This window comes from Kogia breviceps, chromosome 1 (assembly GCF_026419965.1).
Source record: "Kogia breviceps isolate mKogBre1 chromosome 1, mKogBre1 haplotype 1, whole genome shotgun sequence".
NCBI lineage: Eukaryota > Metazoa > Chordata > Mammalia > Artiodactyla > Physeteridae > Kogia > Kogia breviceps.
This window is the reverse complement of record NC_081310.1, coordinates 87,659,907-87,666,519: the sequence shown is the minus strand read 5'-3', so window position 1 is coordinate 87,666,519 and position 6,613 is coordinate 87,659,907.

Below are 6,613 nucleotides of genomic sequence, written 5' to 3'. Positions count from 1 at the left end.
GCCCTCAAGGGCAAGGCCTGGGCCTTACTCGTCTTTTGTGTACCAGCATCTGACACCAGTCAGGCCCTGGCAGGTGATCAAGAATGCTTGCTGACTTGAGATGAAGTGAGGTGACTGGGGTTGGATCGCTGGAAAAGGCAGGGCTGGATGTGAACCTGTATCTGGGCTGTCGGAGGAAGGAGTCAAGAGGACTCCAGGTTTCCAGCCTGGGTGGGTGCGAGAAGGGTGGACCTGTTAACTGAAAATCGGAAGTTGGGAGAGGCTGATGGCTTGGGTTTGAGAAGAAAGTGGGGAAAGGGGAGATGCAAAGGTCAGGCTTAGGCAGGTTGTGATGGAGAGATGGGGACCCTTTAATTAGGATCCGTGGCTAGGAAAATCCACTGGCGGCTCCCCCACCCCTCCCCACATGGACTGGCTTGTGACCTGATGTCAAGGTCCCTGCCCTGGACTTGTTACTAATGGGAGACCCGAGACACACCCAGGAAACCACAGGGCTTAGAACACTTACACAGCCACCTATCAGCGCCCAGGAGAGAAAAGGGTGTCTGGCCATTGTGACCAGATTGAAGAAGAGCCCTGGAATGAGGGGGTGTGGGGAGGTCAGTCTAGGAGAGCTTCCTGGAGGAGGAGGAGGAGGAGGCTCAGCTTTGGTCAGGAGGGCAGTTAGCTGCAAAGGAGGGAGACAGAATGTGGGGTGGGGTGCTCACTGCAGGGAAGACGAGGTTTCCTGCCCTTGGCTGGGATTCTGGGCCTGGTCCCCTAAGCCGTCAGCAGGGGAGCTGGAGGAGGAATACATCACAGCTGTTGTGAGGGGGCCCGAAGGAGATCTCTAGGGAAACAGGACAAGAATAACCATTCTAATGCCCAGCACCACCCCATGCACGCTGCCTTCTCTCCTGCGGGGGCTTCACTTTCTGCCACGTGGACACCCCTCTCTCTCACTCTCTCCTTCCTCCCTTCCCCATTTTCCCACCCCAGACGACTGTGAGGGGGGGGAAGGGCGGACCACCAGTCCCAGTGCCTGGGGGAGAGTGGGCCTTGCCAGCTGTCTCCTCACTCCCCTTAGCGCATCCCGATCCCTTCCTCCTGACTCTGACAGACAAATCGGGCACCCGACCCTCCCTGTCTCCAAGCCCCCTCTCCCTCCCTCCACTATCCCGCCAGCCCTCAGCCCCTCCCCTGAGCAGGATGACAGTAATGCAACCCCATACCCAGAAGTGAAGGGGTGAACGAGGTCCCCTCTCCCTCCCTCTTGGGCCTCTGACCCCGTTCCCAGACGTCCCCACAGCTCCTCTCTCACCCGGTCCCGCCCCAGCCCCTCCCCGCCGTGCCCTCAGCCCATCCCCCCGCCCCCGCTCTGCTGGGGGAGGGCCCAGCAGCTCCCTGCCCTGACCTGGCCGGGTGTGAGTCCCTGGAGGGCAGGGGAAGCTCGGCTTCTGGGATTTCCCCGGCCTCTGGCCAGCAGGAAGTCTTCCTCTGGAGAGGGGAAACCTTGCTCTTGGCCTCGGGCCAGCTGCTGGGCAAGACCAAGGTTCAGGGGAGGAGCCTGTTTCTCTGGTCAGCTGGGGACTCCCGCTGACCTCTACTCTTCAGGTTTGGGGGTTTAGGCCTCAGAAGCCCAGAGAGCGAGGTCAGGGTGGGGGAAGAGGACGGAGGAGACGCTGGGGAGAGTGGGACAGAGAGACTCGGCGCCGACCCCCACCTGCATCAGCCGTCCTGCCTTTCCCTCCCGTCCCCGGCCTGTGGAGCGGTGGGGTAGGGGCTCTCTGGACGTTTCTCCTCTCCCCGCTGGGTGTGTGTGCCACGCGGGTGTGGCCTGGGCACAGGGCGATGATAAGGGGCCGCGGCAGCACCGCCCGCCGCAGCCCTGCAGGACCCAGGGTGGCCTAGAGCAGAGCGCTGTGCGGGCACAGTCCACCCCGGCCTCGTCCTGACACATCCGGGAACCGGGGGCAGAGGAGGGTGCCTGGAAGTCTTTCTCTGGTGCCTCGGTCTCCGCCTCTCCGAGGCTGTGGAAGGTGATAAGCCCTGCGAGTGGGGCTGGGGGGGAGCGGCCTCCTTTCCCAGGGGCTCTGGCGGGCAGAGGCCCCCGCTCTCCTCTCCGAATCTCGCCTCTGCCCTTACTCCCAGGTTGCCCTGTTCCCGGGCTCCAAATGAGACCCTGGGGGCCCCTCAGCAGCAAACACAACAGGGAGAGAGCAAGAGGCAGCCCCGGGGGGCAGGGCAGACAGCACTGGTGACTGTGCACATTCCACCCCGCCCCGCCCCGCCCTCAGCCATCCCTCCTCATCTCCCACTCTTCCGCCCCTCAAAACCCAGGCGGGGTCCCCTTCTCAGAGCTCTTCTTGGGGCTGAGCTGTCCCACCCTGTAGCTTGGGAAGAGGGGGGAGGGGGAGGGGGAGAGGGAGAGGCAGGGAGGTTGGTTGAGACAAAGGGGACAAGCCTGGGTGGGAAGGAGCCGCTGCGTGGGCTGGAGTTGGGGACAGAGCCAGGTGGCGACAGCCCTGCGGAGCCAAGATCAGGGAGTTTCCGGGGATGAAGGGAGAAGCTGCACGCTGGGCCGGCGCCCCCTGGTGGCCAGTGCTGCGGCGGCAGCCACCCAGTCTCCCTGCCCTGCTGCTGTGGCCACCGGGGTGGCCTCTCTTGGACACGTGGACAGAGTGGAGAGCACAGCCCTGCACAGGACCCAGGCAAGGTCCTCACTAGCAAGCCCTGGCTTTGAGAAACTGTACAGGCACCAAGTTCTATTCCAGTGCCCATCCACCCTGTCCACCTCATTTTCTCACCTGACCAGCAAGTGGTGGGTTATCATACAGTCTTTGAGGCCCCTTCTGGCATGGGCATCCCGAGATTCCAGGTCAAGATGGATCTGATCTGGCTCCTCGCGTTACCTCTCTGATCTCAGAATCTCCTTCCCCTCTTGCCTGCACTCACATCTGCTCCGGCCACGCTGGCCTCCTGTTCCTGGAGCACACCAGGCACGGTCCCCCCGAGGGCCATTACACGGGTTATCACCTCCACCAAGGAAGCTTTTCCTTAAGATGTCCACTCCGTCACCTCCTCCCAGTCTTTTCTCAAAAGTCTTTCCTTTGATGAAGCCTGTTCTGACCTTCTGATGTAAAATTAAAACCACTTTCCCAGGTCTGGATCCTCCCTACCCTGCTTTTCCCAGAGCCCTTATCACCTTCTAACACACTATACCACTTCCTTATTTATCATGACTGTTGTGTAGTGTCTTTCTCCTTCTAATGGAATGATGAGGGTAGAGAGTTTTGTTGGATTCATTCATGGATGTATCCTAAGCACCTGGAGCAGTGACTGGCACATAGAAGCTTGTTAAGAGTTTGTTGAAGGAATGAGTGTACCATTGAGGAGGGTCTGGGCTGGGGGCAGACAGGTCTACCTCAAATAGCTCATGGTTTCTGCAGAAATGTGGTTGTGCTACTGACAATAAAATGGGATCTCATAGAAAGGACCGCACTGCTGATGAGCTACCATAGGTGGGGAGATGGAGAGGAAGGTGAAGGCTTGTGGGGAGAACAGAACATAGCTTGGCTCCTGCACTCACTGTACCACAAACTGGCACCCAGTTTACCTATATCAGAAATTCTCAGTGTGCTCCATGGACCATCAGTTCTGAGAAATGCTCCTCAAAAGGGGGGTGGGGCACAAATTCAGAGTAATTTGGGAAATGTAGAGACTGATCATTTTCATAGTCCCTACTCCAGTGGGAACATTAAAGTCTTCACTCTGGTATTTCACAACATATGTGACCATGGGATTCCACATTCCTTCTTATTTTTTCAAGCAAAAGCCCTGAGCTTCTACTAAATTTGTATCTGGATCATGACATGCTTTGGGAAATGCCGACTTACAAGATAAAGCTTAACTCTGCATGTGGCCCCCAGGGCCTGCGTGGTCACTTCCAGTCTCTTCAGACTAGTCTCAAACGTGCCCCACGTCTCACCCATTCCACACAGTTCTCTATTTGCTCACTGTTCTTTCAGCTTCCCCCGCTCCCATCCCCCCCTCTACACTCCTTCCTGGCCCAGCTCAAGTGCTGTTTCCCCAACCCTGCCTGTGTGTATTGTCTACCCTCCATCACTGTGTGTGTCCCATCCAGCCCTGTGTCTCAGTTGCCTTGTTTTGTTTTGTCTGTTGCCCCTCTGGACTTGCTCCTCTCAGGCAGATATGAAGTCTGCTCACTGCATCCCCAGGGCCTGTCCCATGAGCTGCTTCAGGGGACACAGGATGGGTGGAGACAAACAGAAAGGATTCTCACAGCTCTGCGTCTGCAGCCTGGGGAAAGGACACCAGCTGCTCCCTCCGGTTACCCCCGCCCCCTTGGTATTTTTAGTATCTTCCTTTCCTTTACTTCTCTGCCCTCAAGATGCTCAGGAGTCAGCATCCCAAGCATGACTGGATCTCACGAATGGATTATATTCAAAGATATGAATAAATAATTCACAAAATAGAAAATAAAACCAGCTAAGAAACATTTGAGAACATGTTGTAATTTACTTGCAGTCATAGAAATGCAAATTAAGCGGTGACATCCCATAGGGTCTGTAAAGTGCATCAGGAAATGTAAAATATGTCATCTGCCTCATTACCCACATCTGCGATGAATCCTAACAGAAACCCCCAAATATTGGAAGTACTGGGCTTCCCTGGTGGCGCAGTGGTTGAGAGTCCGCCTGCCGATGCAGGGGACACGGGTTCTTGCCCCGGTCCGGGAGGATCCCGCATGCCGCGGAGCTGCTGGGCCCGAGCCTGCGCGTCCAGAGCCTGTGCTCCAGGGGAGGCCACAACAGTGAGAGGCCCGTGTACCAAAAAAAAAAAAAGAGTCCGGGTTAGGTGCCAGCAATTTATAATAGTTTTTTGGGAGTGCAGGCAGCCCAGCGCCAGGGACCTGGGGGACGTGGGACATTTGTAAGCCCTCTGCCCCGGGGATAGAGCTAAGGACCTCATGGGACATTGAGCGTGGGTGCAGACTCTCCCAGGAGGAGGATGAACCCCCAATACCATTTGGGATGGTGTCCAGGAAAACCAGAGTATTCAGTTCTGCTTCTGGCTTTCTAGGAGGCCTGGGCAACAGGCAACCAGTGCTCACTGAATCCGTGGATGAAGTCCTATGCTCAGGTTTGAGAGACACACCAGGCTCTCAGCCCACAGTCATTGTCCCCAGTCCTGAGCCTGCACTGGTCCTGGGTCTGGGCCGTGCTGGGACAGGGGTGAAGCTGGTGCTCAAGGGGTTAGGTCAGGAGAAGTGGGACGAGGCAGCCTGGGCTGTTAGGCCCTCTGGGAACCTGGTGGTTGGCAGGCCAGGAGCAGAGTTGAAAGCAGGCAAGTGCCTCTAAGCACTGACTGGAGTCAGGAATTCCTTCAGGGGAAAAGTTAGCTCAGAGGCCAAGGGGCCTTCATCTTCAGCGATACCTGTTACAGGAATTCTTTGGTGGTTTCAGGTGGAAACTGCATCACCCTCATGTCCAGGAAACATTTATTCAGCACCCGCTACCTGAAAGGCCTGTGGGAGGCCTGAGGACACAAGTGGAAAAGGCTGTCCTGGCCTCAGGGCTCCCTTTCCCATGGAGCCCACAGACCCCGCCTGTGGTCCCGGACCAGGACCAAAGTCTTCTTGGTGGAAGGTATTAGCCTTGCTGCTCTCCCGTGTTTTCACCGCGTGGATGTGTCTGTGACACTGGGCTCTGTCCACATCCCCTGCATCCCACTGGCCCTGCTCTCCTGGCCTCAGCCCCAGTCTGCTGGGCCCGGCCCTGCTGCCCTGCATGAGGGGCTTCTCCACACCCCTCCTCCTGGCTGGTGGCGTCTTGGTCTGAGTGGTCGGTTTTCCGGGAACTCACTGCTGCTGATTCTCCTCATCACTTTTGCCTTCAGGTTCCTGCTGTGAAAGTCCATCCTCTTAGGGCCTGGCCACGTGACCCACCATCCCCCGCATTCACATCAGCCCTCTGCACACTGAGTTGTATGGCTGGAAGGGGCCGTGGAGGGTGTCACTTCTCCCCCACCTGGTACCGTTTGCTTCCCTCCCTAATGCTGAGACCCCCAACCTTACTTGAACCCCTGGAGATATGTGAGGAGGGATCTGGGGAAAACCTAGGCAGGCAATAGGCTCACTTACTTACCTTTATCCTTTCCCCCTCAGACTGTCATGCTCCTGGTAAATTTTGATGCATGAGAAGCTGATTTTTTTTCCTTTTAAATTAACTTTAAGTCCATTGCTTTGGTCATTTCTAACATCCCTAGAGCACAACATGTTGGACCAGTCTCCTCCACTTTACACCTGCATTGGCCTCTGTGAAGAACAGAGACCCTGGGCCACAGGATCCCCAAGCTAGATCTCTTTCCATTCCTGCAGCTCCTTCCCTTCCTGGTGGCTGTGTGTGCTTCACCTGTTTCCTGCAGGTCATCTTGCATTCCTCCTCCAGGAGGCCTTCCTGCTTTATTTCAGTTTTCACATGGTCTGTTTTGTTCTCCTTGATGAAAGAAAATGCTTCTTAAGAGCCCCTGTACTGTAGCACATACAACCTGCACTGAAATGATTTCTGCTTCTATCTCCCCCTCTAGAGTTTGGACTCCTCTAGTACAGTGA